The sequence below is a fragment of the Mus musculus genome, chromosome 2, assembly GCF_000001635.26.
Source record: "Mus musculus strain C57BL/6J chromosome 2, GRCm38.p6 C57BL/6J".
NCBI classification, from domain to species: domain Eukaryota; kingdom Metazoa; phylum Chordata; class Mammalia; order Rodentia; family Muridae; genus Mus; species Mus musculus.
The window spans coordinates 174,877,796-174,897,907 of NC_000068.7; the positions used below are offsets into that span (position 1 = coordinate 174,877,796).

General features: G+C 47.6%; 1 long non-coding RNA gene across 1 annotated transcript; it reads left to right on the forward strand.

Annotated features, from left to right (window-relative positions):
• The first annotated feature begins 2,558 nt into the window (after positions 1-2,558).
• Positions 2,559-19,314, forward strand: Gm30537. The gene is made up of 3 exons (XR_375378.1): positions 2,559-2,578; positions 2,995-3,074; positions 19,277-19,314. It is a non-coding gene; the product is annotated as a predicted gene, 30537 (long non-coding RNA).
• The last annotated feature ends 798 nt before the right edge of the window (positions 19,315-20,112 follow it).

Below are 20,112 nucleotides of genomic sequence, written 5' to 3' on the forward strand. Positions count from 1 at the left end.
TCTATCCGGACGCCTGCTCTGGCCTGCTGAAGCGCCTTTGGAGGACTGCCTAGATAGGGTTACAAACAATAATTTCCACAGCACGCATGGGGCTTTGACTGAGAAATGTCCTTCATAGATGCAGACATCTGAACGTCTAGTCCCCAGTGTGTGGTGCTGTTTGTGGAGGCTCAGAGAGTGCAGCCTTCAGGAGAAAGTGTGGCAAGGGGGAGGCTTTAGAAGTAAAAACCTCCTCAAACTTCCAGGCTCCTCTCTCCCTGCTTCCTGTTTGTGGTTGAGCGTGTGAACTCCGTTCTAGCCCCAGCTGCCAGGCCGGATTCTTCTCCAGAACTGTGAACCCAGAGACACCTTTTCTTCTGTCAATGGCCTTGGTCAAGGTGTCTCATCATAGCAACAGAAGAGTAACAAAGTCAGTATCTGTGGAGGGAGCTTATTCCTTCTGCTGGACAACTGTAAAATAGAATAAAATGAGAACAAGAACAGTGTCGAAGATGAGAGGACCTCCATTGTGTTTTATTGTACTTGTGTGTGTGTGTGTGTGTGTGTGTGTGTGTGTGTGTGTGTGTGTGAGATATGTATGTGGGTTCTCATGAAGACTAGAGAGTGTCAAATCTCCTAGAGCTACAGATACACATGGTTTTGATTGACCCAATGTGGGTGCTGGGAACTGAACCTGGGTCCTCTGCAAGAGCAATAGGTCCTCTTAAGTATGGAGTCATTTCTTTAGTCCCAGGACCTGACTTTAAAATGGCCAGTTGCACCAGCACAAACAGTTGGAATTTTGGGACCAAGCTGATGTAGGCGTTTGAAAGGCTCACACTGCACTTTACAGCCCAGTCTAACCTAGACTACTGATACACACAGTTCACAGCTTAGCAAGGACAGTTGTCTTGGTGCTCCCCACACACTCTGACCAAACATCACCAGCTCTAGCAACCTGTGGATCAATGCACATTGCCAGCCCAACGAAACCGGAAACTCCTGCCCCAGACCAGCTGTGAAGACCAGCCCATGTTCCGAGGTGCAGGGACCTTGCAACCTGAGGTCTCTGCTCCATTGCAGAGCAAACCAGGAGGCCCACAGCCAGCCCAGGAGGAAACAACCTCCGTGTCACGTATTTGACCTTTCCTGGGTTTGCCTTCTTTCTTTCAAAGGACCAGAATGAACTCATTTTCATAGAAATTGCATTATTTAAATAAATAGAAAGCTTAAGTTCTGTTCCCTGCTCCTAAACCATGCCAATTAGTCCCAGGCATTAAAACCACTTAAAAACTGCCCTGAAGATGTTGTGCTGGGGCCGTGTGGCCAGAGGCGTCCCTCTGTTCCTTATCAGCAGTGGCAGATGATAAACTGGCCTCTGCAATAAGACACCTTCTTTACTAATAGACCATTAAGCTGTCTAAAGCTGTCTAAAGCAGAGGCCCCACCAATTAAACAGGAAATGCCATCTCCAGGGCCTGGGATCTTTCCAGGCCTGTGCAAGATGAGATCAGATGAAGAATTAAGGCCTTTTGCTGACATCAAGGTTTTTTATTTATTTATTTTAGATCTTGCAGCGTGATCACGGTATGTATCTATGGCTGGCCTCAAACTTAGATCTGCCCTTTGCCGCTTGATTTTGGAGACAGCAGGCACCTCACCTGGCTGCATCACGTTGGATTTAGTTTTCCAAGGTACCTCCATATCAATAATCTAAAAAGAGCCCTGTGGGAGAGATTTGAACATAGTAGTTATGTCACCATTTGGGGACATAGAAATGAGACTTGTGGGTGTGTGGATCTGCCCAGACAGGTTTCTTCCCTTTGTTACAACCCGATCTTAGTTGCGTCTGCTCAAATGGAGACATCTTGATACACCCAAGGGAGTGCTGGAGGGCCTAGAGCTTTCCATAAGCCAGCCATTCCAGCCAGTGGCACATGGCTGCTAAGGGCTGTGCTGTGTATACAGCTTTGCCATTCCAATAAACATCATCAGCCAGCCCTGGGAACCTGTGACCTCGCTCCCAGCTTTTCAGGGTTTCCAGAGTACCTCCATGTGGCTGGGGACTCGGAGACAATTTCATAGCAGGTCCTTGGGACTGAGAGCAAAAGGAAGCATGGAAGCAAGCCTCACGTGAGGCGCTCACCCATGACGTGAACAGCCCATGTTTGTGTGAAGGTTTAACTGCCGTCTCTTTGTAGCTGTCTTCGTGGCCACTGGATCCCATGTGGGAATGTTTTACCCTACTTCTCACCTTTGGGATGCTGGATAACATCTATGGACTTTTCTGGTTGTCCCAACATAGGTACAGGCTGTTGATGGAATACAGCAGATGGGAGTGGTGCTGCTTCTGGGCCCATGGTACGCACCATGTCCCCAGTATGGACAATGGTGTGGCTCCAGGCCTAGAAGTACTGCTCTCTGACTCCGTCTTAACAATTGACATAGCAAACAAGAAAAAACAGAAGGGGCTTAGGGACTGTGGGCATTAAACGGAAAGATACGCTGGTAAGCATAGCAGGGCTTTGGCACCTCTTTGCAGGGTGAAGGATTTTCCTGTTGAGAGGCCATTAGCTGGTGTGCTTCTGCCCTATTTTAGGTAAGCAGATTCTCACCTCAGTCAAGAAGTATGGATCAGGAGGGAACAGCCTCCAGCCTCTTCCAGTGCTACCCAGTCACGGGGTGTAAGAGGGGCTTACATTTTACATTACCCTTTGCCATTCTTGGGTTAGCTCTACGCCATGGCTTCCTATAAAATGTCTACTGTGTTGGCTGTTGTGGACCACTACTAGGTGGGGAGGATTGGGGGTGGAGAGGATCCAGTAAGAGTCCAAGAGGTGCTAAGGGGGACACTAGGCTTCTCCAGTGATACATGACCTCCAAACCCTCAGGAAACATTTTGTGAAATTATATGTGACAGATCTTGGCGTTTCTTCCTAAAGATGGTGCCCACTGACTGTCAGTTATGTTCATTTTTGTCACCCTCCTTATGACAACTTACCCGGGCGTTGGCAGCGAGAAGGAGGGGGACGTACGCCGTGTCCCTAGGGCCTTGCATCGGCTCCAGTTCCTTGACTGTCACTTCTGCTTTCTGTGTACGTGAGTACATTCTGGTAAACTACCCAAGCACACACCGGAAGGGATGATTATTCAAGGCTGAGATGGGCTGTTGTGGACGCACCTCTAAAGTACATCTTGTTTCTCTCTCCTAATTGGGTTTTTACACACTAACTTCATTCGAGTGAAAATGGAGACCGAGTGCCCAGTGATGGCTGCATTGATAATGTTAATAATATTTGCTGTGTCCAGATAGGCTTCCTTTGATCTAGGGCTTAAGAAGAGAGGGGAAGGGGAGGTTATAAATAATTCTTACAGTGGAAGTGTGGATCCCACAATAAACAGATGCCATGTTCAGAGACAGAAGGTCTCCTGTGTGTCTGCTGAGAAATTATTCCTCTCTCAGACACTGGGCAGACCCACAAACCCCAATTCCCAGGCCCTACAGCCGTGACCCCTCCATTTCCCTGTTCCCCAATGAGTTGTGCTGGGTGATGAGTTTGTTTTATTTTTAATTTTATATATATGAGTGTTCTGCCTGCACGTATATTTGTGCATTGCTTGCATGCATGGTGCCTGAGGAGGCCACAAGAGAGTGTCTGATTCCCTGAAACTGGAGTTAAGGACAGTCATAAGCCGCCATGCAGTTGCTGGGAATTGAACCCAGGTCCTCCAGAAGGAAGCCTAGACAGTGCTCTTAATCTCTGAGCCTTCTCTCTAGCCCAGGGTGACACATGTTGAGTCTTCTTTACTCTTTGTTTGTTTTCCTTTGAGACAAAGTATCACCCCATAGTTCAGGCTAGCCCAGAACTTGCTATCCTGCTTCTGCCTTCCAAGAGCCGGGTTTATAGGTGAGGGACACCATACTTGGCTTCTTTCTGGTTTGACATGAACAATCAATCCACACCCAGCATGGTAATTTATCTCAGTTGACAGAGTAGACTTTGGGGCTCGAGTAGCTCACCAGGTCCAGTTGGGTAAGATACCAGTTTAGTTGCTGCCTTGGAAAAGACTTCATTGAGAGGGAGCTAAACAGGAAGTTGGAATTTCTCAAATGATTCATTATCTGCAATAACATCTTAATAACTCGACAAGGGGGTCAGGCTTCCGAGTTCGGTGATTAAACTGAAAAAGAACAGCTTCGCCCAATGGTTGCTGGCTGTAATTTGTTCTGACATCTAATGGTATACGCATGGCAGGAAGAGAAGGGTGGGTGACAAGGTAGACCAGAAACCAGACAAACATCCTTGAGCTTGCTGTTGAATGGTCCCTGTTCACTTAGGGTGGCTTTTGCTGGCTGGGGCCACAGTGGCTTTTGGCAGGCAGTCCAGGCAATCTTTCCAAATTGTAAGACAATTAAACAAAAATGCGTGTTTCCATTTGTTTCAGTACTGGTAAATGCAGTTTCCTGAGGGCTTGTCAGAGGAAGGAATTAGCCCCCGCTTTCAGAGAGGCTGAGGGGTACTTTTGAAACTTCTGTAGGAACATGGGTACTGGGAGACAGAGGGAGATGGAGACCCATGGAGGACCAGAAGGAGAAACAAGCTGTCATTTCATCCGCACTCTGCCTAATGAAAACACCCTGCAGATGTTACCCCAGGAGGTGCACAGCCTGATTTAAGGAAGAGAACTCAAGATTGCTTGGTTTCTCTAAACTGGAGCCTTCCTTTCACACACCTACCAGCACCTAAACTGCCTCCACTGTGGCCAGTCTCTAACAGCCGACCTGCAGACCAGGATCCCGCATGAAGAGACAAAGGCACTGCTCGCCCAGCCTCACTCACAGGGCCTCACGTGTTTGGGGCTGGTGCCCAGCTTTCTGGTTGTCAAGTTCTGCTCTCAATTTTCCTTTTCAGAGATAATCACGCAAACAATTTCGTTTGTCTTTCACGCAGAGAGAGAAACGGCAGGTTTAGCAGGCCTGAACGCCGCCCTGGGTGGTTATTGGCAGATCTTTTCTAAGTCAGGAGAGCTGTTCTCCACCATCCTCTTAACCCAGCATCCTTCTCTGTTCCCATCCTTGTGTTCCTTTGAGACTTCCAGGGGATGACTTCCTCTGCTTTTTCCCAGGTCCCCGTATCTCTCTGCCTAGCTCTTTTCCATATCTCAGGGTGTAGAATACCTTCCCTTCTGTGTTTCCAAGCCCTTACCACATTTGTCTTTCGTGGCAGACATATTTGTTATGCTCTCAACCATGGGCAGAGGGCACATCCCCAAGTCACAGGGCAGAAGCACGAAGACGAGTCCAGTCTGGGAGAACGTGGCCCAGCTGTCATGGAAATAGACTGTTTTAGTTGCTTGGTGGGCTGAGCAGAACTGACAGGTCCTTTGGCTGCCATCTTGTCTCTCATGAGGAGCTCTGCCCAGAACCGAGATTGACCCTGGGGATCACATACAAGTTCCTTACTAGGAAGATCATACCAAGAAACACCAGAACAGGATGGCGAATGAGACAAGGAAGGCAAGATGACAATGAACTGTGTCCCTACCAAGCAAGGGACCCATGTGTGCTCGTGGAGCATCCCTACCAAACTGGGGAAGGACGGCAGGCTGTTTCCTCCCTGTCTGCTCATCAGCAAAGAAAACCCAGTGTAGACTCCTGGGACACACACACACACACACACACACACACACACACACGCTGTCATTCATGGTCAGTGTTCCTTGGCATGTGGCAGCAAGAATGGAGAGGGGACACGATTTCCGTCTCACTCGGTACAAAGGAGAAAACGGATTTCAGCAAACAGACAGACAAATATGACCTACTCTGTGTTGTTCTTCTGAGCTGGTCACTCAAAACCAGACATGGCTTCCTTTCAAAAGTATCGAAGCCCCTTTTGCTCCTTCCTTTCTTCTTTTCTTGATTTCCTGCCTCCCCCTTCCTTTCCCTTCCTCCTTCCATCTCCCTTCCTCTTCCCACTCATCCTCCCTTCCTCTCTCCCTCCCCCCTCTTCTTCACAGCCCTATCTTACAGGCTTTGTGCTGCTTGCCTGCAGCAGGACACCAGCAGACTCCATGACGTTAAGCTACTAAGGAGTTTTTAAAATACGTAATTTATTTTTAAACAGGGAAAAATTTATATTTACTTCCAAGTTCTGGTCTGGGGTACTCTTTCTGGAACACAGAAGCATATTTACAAGTGGGAATTATTTGCCCACTGTTGCTGTCCACGTGCAGGTATGTGTGTGTGTGTCTGGTGGGGATGACACGTCACTCCTGGGAACCCAGGACATGAGAGGAAAACCAGAGGGGCGATTGCCTTTGCCTTTCAAGGGACCTTCTGCGGTATGAACACAAACACAGCCGATCCATCTTCCCTCCAACTTTAATCATGGTTTGGTGAAAGCCCCAGGGACTCATTCCCTTGCCTAACCTTCAAGCCAGATTTACAAGTCAAGGAACGTTAAAGTGAATTAATTCCCTTCTTAAATACAAGCACGGGAGAGCACATAAAAGGGAAGAGAGGGCTCTTACTGAAAAGGTTACCAGCGAAGGGCTCTGAATTATTCTTTCCTTTGCTCACCTCCGACGTATTTGAAGCCATATGCACCAAGCCATTTACATAGTTTCTATGGAGAGCCCCTCCCTCCGCCTCTCTCGAAGCTCTGATCCACACACAGCCTTGACAGGGAGGTACATTATTCTTCATCATCTTCAAGGGTAGAGCAGGGCAGAGCCTCTGCCTCTCCATTCTGGAATGGGCTTTTAATTGCCTTCCTGTTCCAGATGATTTTTCTGCCGTTAGTTCCGGCGTCTGAGAAGGTAAATGTTTGTGCGCCATGCGCAGTCGGCTGTGCATTTTCTTTGTGGACCCCTTTCGTCAGTAGCTCGCTCCAGCAGAGCCATCCCAGCAGAGCTTCTCCTCAGCCTTTCCTATTGCCTGTCAACCAGCCTGGGTTGGAATACATCGATTTCAAGGGAGGTCTGCAGGGAAGGAAGGGGAGATAAAATGCCCACCCTGCTCCTTTCAAACAGTAGACTTGAAAACAACAGGGCAGAAAAACATTAGGGAGAGAGAGCAGGAGACCCCATTACCGAACCTTTTCCACATCAGACTGTGGTTTTTAAGTTCTGCCTACAGATACATGCTGGAAAAGCAAGACCTGGGCTGAAGAAGTCAGGCCAGCCTGCAGCCCATGCTGCTTTGGAATGAAAGCGCCAGTTACAGACAGAGAGAAGGAGAGGCCCCTGGAGCCATAGTTTATCCAACGTATTGGATCCAGATTTCAGAAACCACAAAAATGTCTTCCCAGAGAGCAAAGATGGGACACTTACTTTAGAGCTCCCAAAGTGGAAAGAAACTTACAGTGAAGACAGTCCTGTGAAACTTAGACAAAGCTAACCCCAGGACAGAGGGCAGCTTCAGGCTGGGCCTGGTTAGGAAAGATGACTAGTACCTATGTCCAAGGGAAGCAGGGGCCTCTGGAATGAAGTTGTTTATCTACCCAGGAGTAAGAGATTCAGAAATTGGAACCAACTCTTTGAGCAGAACAAGAGTGCTTTTAAAAATCTGATCCTGATCATTACACATGCCCAGCTAACTCATCCATCCTGCGAGGCCCTGGCTGGGGACTATCTGGAGCTATTTGAGTTCGTCCTAGATGAACAAATGAAGGCTTTCATCTTTTCAGAGCTCAGGGGCAATGGTAGGACACCAGCAGAGATACATAAGGCCCAGAGAGGATCTCCTAGTCTCTGCCTAGAAGTAACCGGTAATTCATTTGCTTCCTGCTAGAAGGAAGAAAATGACTCCTACATGTAATGGTTGGTTTGCTCAACTTGGCACAATGTAGAGTTACCTAAGAAGGGACCTCAATGAGGAGTCGTCTAGACCAAGTTACTTGTGGACATGTCTGGACACTTGCCTTGTATTAATTGTGGTGGGGAGATGCACACACAGTGGGTGCCTCCATTCCCTAGGAAGAGGATTGATAAGTGTGTAAGAGTGAGAGAAAGTGAGTCAAACAGAAATAGATATGTATTAACTCTCTCTCTCTGCTCTTGACTACGGCTGTGACATTAGTTGCTTCAAGTTCCTGCCTCTCTCTCTCTCTCTCTCTCTCTCTCTCTCTCTCTCTCTCTGTGTGTGTGTGTGTGTGTGTTTCTCTCTGTGTGTCTTTCTCTATCTCTCTGTCTCTCTGTGTGTCTGTCTGTCTGTCTCTCTCTGTCTCTGTCTCTGTCTCCCTCTTTCTCTCTCTCTCACTCACTAACTTGTACACCTAAGCCCAGGAGCCAGAATATTCGTCAATGAACCCAGTCACTGTTGTTGGGTCCATTGCAGACTCCTGGGCCTCAAAGTTACAGGAGATCTGGTGACAGAGCAGAGACTAGAGTCTGGGGACATGGCTCAGGTAGTGCAGTGCCTGTAGAACAAGCATGGAGACATGAATTAAGGTTCCCAGCACCCAGATAAAAAGTCTGGTGTGGCAGTGTGAGCCTGGAACCCTAGCACCTGGAAGGCAGGGCCAGGGCATGAGGGCAAGTGATTCTGAGGACCTGCTAGCCAGTGACTCTAGCCAACTGGAAAGCTTCAGATTCAGTGTGAGACCCTTGCCTCAAAATGTAGAAAATGTTTAAGGAAGATAAACAACATTGAGTGTGTCTTCTACATGCACATGCAAGTACACTCAAGCACACACACACACACACTCCCATACATATACACAGGATTCAGGTCATCTGCGGGGTCTACATGAAGAAACAAAGCTGATAAGCAACAGGAAGAGAGGTTCAAGTCCACTCGACAGATGATCATGTGTATTAGCTTCTAAAATTGAGCCACCTCACAGTAGCCACCAGCCCAAATGGTCATTCCACATTTAAAGGAACAAAAAATAAATGGGAAACCCCCTCCTTTGGCATGTTTGCCACACACCAAGCACTCAATAGCCACTGGTACAAAGTACATAATATCTTTATATGTAATAGAAATGGGAAGGGAGATGTCTCTGTCCATGAAGACCCAAGAGATTTCTAGAGTCTTTTTACATAGGTAAAAGGCAGATGTAGTGTCATCTACATGTAACTAACCCATGTAGGGGATTGTGCAGGCAAGGAGAATCTCTGGAGCCAATCAGCCTAGTCTATCAGTGAGTCCCAGGCCCCATCAAGAGACTCTGCTTCCAAAAAGAAAGGTAGAAAGCTGTCCTGTGGAGTAACATCCAAAGTTGATCACTGGACTACACACACACACACACACACACACACACACACAGAGAGAGAGAGAGAGAGAGAGAGACAGAGAGAGAGAGAGACAGAGAGAGAGACAGAGAGACAGAGAGAGACAGAGAGACAGAGAGACAGACAGAGACAGAGACAGAGAGACAGACACAGACACAGAGAGACAGAGATACAAACACACACAGAGAGAGAGAGAGAGAGACTGACAGATACAGAAAGATAGACTGACACAGGAAGAGAGTCATAAAGAGGCTGAGAGAGGCAGAAATTGACAGACAGAAAGATAAGCAAATAGACAGACACAGACACACACACACATACACACACACACACACACACAGAGAGAGAGAGAGAGAGAGAGAGAGTTCCAGAAGGAGCTACCCCTCTTGGGGACTGAAATGTTTCTGTCATAAACCACTCAACAGATGAATCTGTTCAGGGAGAAGAAAGGAGCTGAAGAATCGAAGTAGGAGAATTTTCTTGAAGACTGGGAGATGTTTCTACCAAGGAGAAGTTCGGGAAAAAGTCGGACAAAGTGATAAACTAAAGGGGTGCTCCAAGTTGTGGGCTCCAGGCTGCCTGCTTCGTGTCTCCCTCATGTTGGGTTTCAGTTGCTAGATCTTGAAAGCTCTGGTATATAGTTCCTAGAGTAGGCCTCGGAGAGAACCCATCTCCCTACCTCACTCCCTGCCCTGATTGAGCCAAAACCTTGCTGTGTTACCTCTTGCATCTCTGCCCTCTGACCCTGTGCAGCTTCCCACAGCACTTGCGAATCTCGTTCTCTGATGTCACTTTGCCAGTCCTCTTGGTTCATGTGGGGTGAGGGTAGGGTTGCCAGCACCACTGCCTTTCTAGATTTGTGAAACGCCCACTGTATCCAGTGCTACTGGGGTCAAGAGCATGCTGGGAACTCAGCAAACAGGAAAAGTCTGCTAAGTTTCCAAGGTAGTCTTAGGATTTGTTCATACATTTGTTGGAATTGGGACCTCCATAGTTGGGGCTACGTGTTCGGTGCTCTTAGGAGGCAGCGACTGGGCCAGGAGGAGGAAAAGGAAGCATTGATGAAGCTAGGAGAGTTGTTCTCAATCCATCCTCCAGGTTACCTAGCACTGTAGACTCCTCCAATCTTCTCTACCCTTGTCTCTAGGGACCAGAGACATCCCCCACCTTACTCCTACCCCTGGCACTCACTGTGCCCAATCATTCACAGCATCTCAGTGTTCTTCAATCCTGCAGGGAGAAGATACAGCCTCACAGCTATCTCCATGCGCACCGGTGTGCACATGAGAGCCGTCAGCATCCAGACTATGGGTGCACACACCTACTGCTCCCCCCATATAGTCCTACCTGCTTCGTGATCCTCTGATCACTGGCAGACAAGGGGGCACTCAATTTACGTCTGAGCCTGCCCTGTTCTGGCTCCTTTGGTCTCATTCTCTTTTTTGAAGTAAAAGTATATTCTGGTCCCTTCCAGTATTGATTGAGGTCCCTCAACTAACCACGATGTCTCCTCCCCAGGAAGAAATGGAGCCATCTGGTTTTGTCTCCAGTTAGCCGTGTCTTGATAAACGAGAGCTCAAAGGTTTCAGCCAGCACGGAACACAGTGCAAAGTCGCCTCATTAACAAAGCCTTCTGAAGCAGTCCATCTCAAAGGGGGCTGTGTTAATTAGAAATATTTCCATGCAGCACAAGGCTGTGCGGGAACATTTGGCTGCCTTGACACCGGGAAGAGACACTCAATTGCCTGATTCATCGATGTGCCTTGCTGAACCTTTATATTGAAGTGGTCCCGACAGATAAAGTCCCACAACCCCGTGCCCTTTGCCTCATGCAGAGTTCTTCGCCAAAGATCCCATTTAAAACATTTGCCCTACACACTCAACGCTTCTCTAATTAGATGAAACTTCATTTTCTACACAGCAAAGGCCACCTGAGAAGCTGGGAAGAATTAGTCTCTTGCTGGACTCTAAAAGAAAGGCCATGTTCAGGGGAGCTTCCCTAGGCTCTCAGGGTCTAGGAACATTGGCTTCTGTGCCCGAGCATCTGAGAGAAGCCTGGGCCTTGGTCTGTCCATCTTCAGAGATCTTCATAGTGGACTGAATAGAGGATGACTTGTCCCTCCACTCCAGCCTGGAGATGGGGCAAGTTGAGATTGGTATTGGATAGGGTGGTAGGTAAGATATTGGGGTTTTGAAGACTGTGAGTCAGTATTTCAGCTCTTTCTGTCATCAGCTGTGAATTTAGAGTGATTTCATTTAACTTCTGAGCCCTAGTCTCCTTACCTATAAAATGGCAATAACAACATCTCTGCCCTCCCAGCACCACTGTGAGAATGGAGTGAAGCCTAGGAGTTTGTTATCGTTACCCTCAAGGGCAATATTATTGGGCTGCGGTTCACGTGGTGGGTGGGCAAAGGCAGGGTTCCAGGGGGAGAGAGTTTATTTCACATGTACTTTCTGGAACTCTGTCACCAGAGGGCACTGACATCTTAGCTGCTGACCTTGGCATCAGGAGCAGATTCATCTCTGAGGCCATAGGTGGGAAACCCACTCAGCTTCATCTAGACTCCTGCTCTCAGGAAGGTTGGCTGTGTAGGGAGAAGAACCCTGCAGATGGGGCAGCTCACAGCCACACAGGCTCCGAAGGGACCTTTGTGTCTTTTTCTGGAAGGGAGCAAGGCCAGGAATGCAAGAGTGTAGGTCAGCCAGTCACCCCAGAGCTCAGAATTGCTGTCCAGGCCGATGGTCTTGCCGATAAGACAAGCGAGGACATAGCAAACGCCCTTCTAGATACGGGTTAAAGAAGATTCCCATGACGCATGCGCATTCTTTCTCAACTACTAGGCAAGAGGGATCTAGAAGATTGTATCACAGAATTTAGATGACAATAAATACGCTTGCCCTTTCTCCTCCTAAGGTTACGTTTCTTCCATCTCTGGGCCTGTCTCTACCCTGCCTCTCAGCTCACATATGTCTTTGTGTGCTTAATGAAAATGAATCACCCGTGATCTACCACGCTCTTTGGCAAATGAAGCAAATGAGCTCAGAAATAACGGGAGGCAGGGGGTCTCGCTCGCGTGAGCACCCCATCACGCGCTCAATGCCAATCTGCTCCCCTGGATTCCCACGAGACACAGTTTTGAAGAGCAGAGGAGAATGGCATGTGGAGCTGAGCACTGTGAGAGGACTCTGCAGGAGATACAGAGATCACCCTGCAGCCCATACCCCGTCCTACTGACTACAGTGCCTTCCGGCAAGAAGGAAAGGGCGTTTAAATCTCTTCCAGGCGCCCCTTCTAAGTGGCTCAAACAATTAAATCCATCTCCCAGTCTCTCTTGCTCAGATATTTTGTGGAAATGTCACCTCTTGCTGTACGTGAACTATTTTCAAGTCTACTCTAGTTTGAGGAATAGGGTCGAACAGAGCTCCAGCTGGCTGACAGAGGTAGGTGGAGAGTGCCCAGCTGAGCAGAGACTCTGGCAGGTTACGGGTTCACCGAGGACCAACGCAAATTGTATTCAGAAGAGAAGGCAGGTTGGAGGAACTTCCTAGTGCTCTCGTGAGGACAGCAAGTGCTTAAAGATTCTAAAATTAAAAATAAAAACATGGCCCTGGGAGAATATTCACAGGAAATGTGAGTTCACCCTTTCTTTGGAGGAGGAGGGACTTCCTGTTTGATACATCTTGTTGTATGCTTCCAATTCTATGCTGCTATTGGCTTGGTAGCGCTTCCCATTCGGTGCTATGGGGACATGGGTCCATGTGCCTAGATGATTCTGTGGGTACCTACACACTTGGGGTTCCCAAGTATGTTCTTTGAGGAACTTTCATTCCAGGGAAAGAAACCATTATTCAGAAGCTGAGCTCAAACTGTTGAAGCACATGAGACCTTCGGCATGAAGTCAGCTCAGGATGAATAAATATACTCCCTGAGAATTTTATCTTTCTTTGTCCTCTGACCCCACCTCAAGACAGGGTTTCTCTGTGTTGCCTTAGCCATTCTGGAACTTTCTCTATAGATTAGGCTGCCCTCAAACTCAGGATTTGCCTGCCTCTGCCTCCCAAATGCTGAGTTTGCAAGTACGCGCCACCACCCCCCAGCTTATACTTCCTAAATCATGAATGCCCCCTTGACAGACATCCAGATAATGCAAAATGGAGTCACCACTTTGAATGTGCCTGATCCAAAAGTAGTGAAAGTGTGTCAACGTTACGCATATATTCATCCTCCCAACTCTGGCAGATGGAAGAGAGGAAGAGTTGGGTCCTGGGGGGTCTTTTCTCTCTCCTTCCCTCCGTCACACCTCTCTCTCTCTCTCTCTCTCTCTCTCTCTCTCTCTCTCTCTCTCTCTCTCTCTCTCTCTCTCTATCTCCCTGCACCTTCCTTCTTTTTCAGTCTGGGACATCCCAGCTCGGTTGTTTACGGGACTGAAATCAGCTGGCTAATTATGGGCCCTTCTCTCTCCTTTGTAGTAATATGCCATGTCTTACCTGAGCTGGACGATCATTCATGCACAATAATAAGAAATACAGAGAGCCACAGAAGCATCGAGGAGACAAACAGGCTATAAAATTGCCTATTAGAGACTCTGATTTGAAATAATTTCCGGAAGGTTCTGCACTCTTTCTCTTCCCACCCAGCTGCCCACCACCAGACATCCTCCTCTGCATGTAATAGTAGTAACGTTTTAAAAGGTGATGGCTAGGAAGCTTCCTGGGAGCCTCAACTGCATCCTTCTGAAAGGAAAGAGGGAGGGGGCCTGGAGGTGCTCTGGGGAACTTTTAATTAGCTACAAGGAGGTCAGTGCAAACATCTCAGGTTTTTCCAAACGCTCAGGTGAGATGGCTACTCCCTACTACCTGTTGCTGATAGAGCTCAGGTAGGCAGGTGAGCATGCAGGCAGGTGAGCATGGGGATGGATGAGGGGGGCCTAGGGTCTGTGTATACCCAAGTGCTATTCTGCAAGAGCCAGAAATACATCCAAAAGACTCCTGTAAGCAAATGGAAAGAAAAATGTGTTATTTTCATGTCATGTTAATGTGCCCTCCCTCCCTACCCCCCGCCACTAATTATGCTATTTCAAGAAAATAATTGGATTTGGCTAGGAGAAATTAAGAATAGAAACTTGCAAATTATATAACCTAATGAATCTAACTTTTGGTAATGAACCTAGTTGCTACTTAGCACGCATCACTGACGCCCACATTAAACAGAGGAGCCCTCCTAATTCTTTTAATTCAACCGAACCATTCTTAATAATTCATAATTAAGTCTGCCTCAGAAATGATAGTCTCCCTGGCAATATTGATTTATTTTCCTTTTGTGCCTCTGCCAAATGTTGAGAACTATAGTGTTTTCTGACTGTCAACAAAGATCACAGAGTCACCGTCATTTCGGAGGGCTGCACCCAAAACCCTTCTATAAATCCCAGTGAAGATGAGCTAGAAAATGAAATAACTTGAGAGAGGGGCTCACAGACCCATTTGCCATCTCATCGGTAACAACGCTGAACTCATCTGGTGGCAGAACAGCTTAGCCCGAGGAAGGCGCGTGTCTAGGATACAAGAGCAAAGACTCCCAAGGCCGAAGGAGCAATCCTGCCCTCTCTCACCCCATCTCCAGATTTCTTTCTGCTTGAAAGCCCACTGAAGTCAGAGAAAATGAGTTGAAGTAGGATCCATTCAAAAGTGCCCCTGTTCGGTCTTTATCTGTCCTCTCCTTGAGGCCCTTTAATTGAATATTCTGTAGACTTGAGGAGGCGTGTTGTCACCTTGGGCTCTGACAGCTTCAGACTGTCCGCCAGCTGCCATCACTCCTCTTTCTGCCCCTCATACAGATATATTCCCACTGAGCCCTGTCCTCCGAACCCTGACCTCTCACCCCAGCGGAAATGAAGTCTCCTCCAATGCACAGGGCACAAAGCAACCCTGTTATTTTTAGAATGTGTAGTAATGAATACTGCAATGCTTATAACAGAAGTAATAGGCACAATTAAAGTCTATCTTCAGCGATATAAACAGGAGTCAAGTCGTGTCTCAGCATCTCATCTTACAAGTCCAATTAAGAGCTGGCCTCAAGGGGGCTGGGGTGGAGAAGAACCTTGGGGGCATGGGCAGCCACTGATCCAACTCTGTGCCTTGGGGGTCAAATTCTCAGAGCCAGAATCCTCTTAAGTCTTCAGGATCTGCCGAGGACTTGTCCTTCCCCTCCATGCCTTCCAGTCAGCTTTATTGAGTGAAAGTTGAAAGAGATTGAATGATCTTCTAGATGCTTTTAATTGACTGATTGATGTGTGTGTGTGTGTGTGTGTGTGTGTGTGTGTGTGTGTGTGTGTGTGTGGCATGTGTGTACGTGTGAGTGTGTAGATTGAATGACAGACTAGATGCTTTTAATTGACTGATTGGTTCATGTATGTGTTTGCGTGTATGTGTGTGTGTGTATGTGTGTGTGCGCGTGTGTGTGCATGTGCGCACATGTGCGAGCTTGAGTGCATGTGTGTGCGTTTGTAAGCTACACTTTCTTGTGTATAGATGCAAAGGCCCAGGTTGATGTTAGCTGCCTCCCTACATGGCTCTCCACCTCATGTTTTTGAGACAGGGTCTCTTACTGACCCCGAGGCTCACCAATTCAGCCAGCTGGCCAGGGAGCTCCAGGAACCTGTCTGTCTCTGCCTTCCCAGTTCTGGAATTTTTTTTTTTATGTGGATACTAGGGATCTAAACTCAAGTCCTTGTGCTTATAAGGCAAGCTCTTTACCAACTAAAACATGTCCCTTATTTCCTAGAGACCGTTAAAATGCTTCCAAATGGTCTGAGACTAGCAATGTCTTACAGATGAAATTGATAAAGCATCAGACAGCCAGACATGTGTACAGACAGACAGACAGCTTTCTTTCGTGGTAGTGCTTCTTCATTTGAAAGGTTGGGGTGAATCTCACTCCACCCCAAACCCTACCATGTGCCTTAGTGCTGAGGGCTGGGCAGGAAAAGGCTGTGATCATGTGGAGAAGGCTAAAGAAAGAGAAACCATCCCTGGGGTGCCACCCTATGCAGTAAGTCCAGGAACTGGCAGAGGAAGCAGAGGAGAGGGTTCCAGTCTATCCGGGTGAGAGGGGAGCCCAGATGTTCCCAGCATAAGAGCATCAAGGCTGCCAGAACCACCTGGTAGTGAGTCCCAGGTCCACTGGAGACCTGTGTGATCTGGTCCAAGGCTTGTGCCTTTTTGATCCCTGCTTCTTTTAGCTGTGCCACAGAGATGCTCATGTCTGCTCTGCTGGATTTGCGGAGCATTGGGGGTTGAGGGGCAAATGCCAAGGTGTAAAGCAGATTGCTAACACAAGGACTGGCTGTATGATCTAAATCATGGTATTTAACCTCTCTGTGCCTCAGATACCTTCCCATGAAATGAAGAAAGTGGTCACATCAGCTCATGGGCTTGTACTGAGAACAGTGCCTGGCACGTGGCAAGCGCTTTACAGGTGCTTCCCATGAGCTCTGTTGTCACAGATGCTTTGTCGAAAAGGAAAACTAAAATTACAACAGAAACAAATTTGTCCCTTTCCTCCTAAGGGGACTTCTGTCTGTGATGTCATGGGACTACTGTAGAACATCCCAGGATACCCCTGGAACAAATCGTGAAGGACACCCCCATTAAAAATTGTGTCACTTGGAATAGTTAATGATACTGGATGCTCTTCCAGAGGACCCAGGTGCCAGAACTTGGGTCTAAGTCTCAGCACCCACATAGCCGTTCATAACTGTCTGTAACTCCCATTCCAGGGGATCAGACTCTCTCTTCTGACCTATAGGGGTGCCAGTCATGCAAGTGATATACATACATGCTGGCAAAACATTCATGCATATAAAATAAAAATAAATTGTAAACATTAAAAGAAAAGTATTGCTGAAGACTAGGAAGATGGACCAGACAGTAAAGTGCTTGCTGCATAAACATGGGGTCTGAGTTCAGCTCCGTAGAACCCATGTAGAAGCCATGTATTGCATATGTCTGCAATCCCAGCACTGGGAAGCCCAGATACAAGCATCTCTGACCCTCGAGGTGTAGTAAGAACAGGCGATAGGTGAATTCTGGATCCAGTGAGAGACTAGGCTTCAAAAACAAACAAAAAAAATGGAGAGTGACTGAGAAAGATGCTTGACGCTGAGTTCTGGCACCTACTAAAGGTTGTACATGTGTGTGCATGCGCGTGCACACACACACACACACACACACACACACACACACAGCAACAGTACATGCATGCACCAAAAGGATATGTCAATGGCATAATTTTTAAATTATGTGTAATACTCCAAACAGATGGAAATATGTTTATATAGAAAGGTTTATATCCTAAGCAAAGTTATACTTGTTCATTTAGAAGCTGTTGAAACTCTACTGGGTGCTGTGTCCTTTCTGAGCATTGGGGTGCATCTGTGTGAAACTCCGTTGACTGCCACAGAGCTGACAACTTTGTGGGAAATTAATTACAAATCATTGTTCTACCTATGCCAGGGAAAGGTTCAGAATTCTTCTGGAAGACCCAGAGATACTGCAGGAACTGCGGAGCGCTGTGGGGTGCAGGGATAAGTGTTGGGCAAGACATATATCCAGAGGAAGTGTTCTAGTCATGTGGAGAAGACTAAGGAGCAACATTCCTGGGGTAACCTGTGTGGGAAATCTAAGGAGCATAGAGGGGAAGCAGAGAAGAGGCAGCAGGTCTACTGGGCGGGAAAAGGATGAGGGTGTGAAGCCATTACTTCTATCCCATAGATTGGAGAGGAGGATGAAGATGCTTTGGTGTGTTTTCCTAAGCAAAGAGACCCAGGGAGCAGCAGAACCAACTCTCTTGGTAGAGGCAGCAGTCTTGGGAGCATCAGCTCACAGCCTGGAGAACACGAGCTCTGGATGCTGGGCTCCGGGCTTCACATAAGGCAGTAACTGGAAGAGGCATCCTGGAGGGACACACACCATCCACAACAATGTGCTCCACTACGATCAGTAAGGGACCTTTAGAGTCAAAGATCTACGTCCTTGGTGCTCTAAGTCTGTCCTACACTTTCAGTCCCTCCACAGGTGGCCAGGAACCACCACCACCTTGCTATTTCTCTTGCCACTTCTGTTATAAGCTGAAGAAGATATTGTGACATGTATGTGTGTTGTGTGTTTATTTGTGTGCCCATTTGTACAGATGTGGACATTGAGGTCAGAAGTCAATGCTGAGTGTCTTTCTCAGTTACTCCCCACTTTATTTTTTGAGACAGAGTCTCTCGCTGAACCTGTAGCTCACCAAGATCGGATGACCATTGAGCCCCTGGGATCTGCCTGTGTCTGTCCCACCACTGCTGGGGTTACACAGTGCACTGTCACACCCTGCTATTCATCTGGATGGCTCAGAATCCACACTCAAGTCCCTGTGATCGGACAGTACTTTAACCACTGAACCATCTTTCCTCACGGTTTCTATTCAAGCAACTTTTTTTTTTTTATGTAGAAAAACAAGAACTCAACTCATGTGTGTATAAAATTCACACATTTCCACCATGAGCAGTTTGGTAGAGACTGAAACGAGAGCTGGCTGTAGGTTTCAGGGCCACCAGGGCTCTAGAGCTACGGGCTTGAAGAAACCACTCCCTTTCTCCTGGACACTAGTGACCTTCCTCATAGCTGTGACATGATACAGGACAGGAGCAACTTGACCAAGAAAGGATTGATCTGGGTTCATAGTTAAAGGGATGACCAGAAAGGCATGGCTACTGGGGTGATTCCATTCCTGGTGGTTGAAGCTCACAGTGTGGCTTGTTTGTATCATGAGTGACCAGGAAGTTGTGAGTTTGGACCGGTTTCAAAGTGCACCTACAGAGACCCATCGTCCCAGAGGTTCAGCACCCTCCCAAAACAGTGCCACCGTCTGCTGACCAAGTGTTAAAACACATGAACCTAAAGGGGATCTTTCATACTCTAACCATCAAAAATGGAGGTTTGTGGGAGCCTGAAAGGTTGCCTCTCACGCCTTCTTGGCTGAATAAATCAATTCCCCCCCCCCCCCTTCTCTCTCCAGATTCTCTTGGCTTGGAGACATTTGGATCACCATCCTCTCCCTGGAATACAACTGTGTTCAAACCAAATTGGAGAAAAGCGCTGAGCTGGGACGGGGTGAGTGGAATGTTTGAATTCACCCCCTACAAGATGTGACACACTTGCGTTGGGGAAATTAGTGCTGACTCCCGAAACAGATTTATCTTCTAAGCCCTCAAAACACTTCCAGGAAATGGCAGGCCATGGAGCTCAAATGTCTGCATCAAACACAGATCTCCAATGTCCTGGCTTTATTTCCAGAGGTCCAGCTAAGCCTTCTATAGTTCCCAGTATCCTGGTTTATCAAGTGAATTAACTCTGTTTATGTGTGTACCATGATTACAAAGAAGTGTGGATACACAGAGTCCCCGTGGAGTGTCCACAGGGACTCAAGTTCTTCCTGACTTGGTCACTCACTGACCTACTCAGCTGTTGACCCACAACACACTCTTGTTTACAGATACGACATGCTGGGCACAGACACGTGGACAAGGAAATCCCTGCCCCATGCTCCAAGCTGAGCGAGCCTTTCCAGACAGCCCTGGCTAGAAGAACAAGACGGGGTGCTGTTTGACAGAAAGCAGGCACAAACAGGAGACGCCCAGGCCAGCAGCTCCAGAAAGGACGTGTTGCAATCACCCCTGTGCTATCAAGGTGTCTCTCTGATGACCCCTCTCTGCCAGCACTCTGCCAGGCTCTGAGAGATCAGGTCCTGTGGCGAGCTTATCACTGTATATGCAGAGGGACACCTGTCCCTAAAAGAAGTACATACAATAAAGTGTGACAAGGCTAGAACGAGCAAAGAGGGTTAGTAGGTCA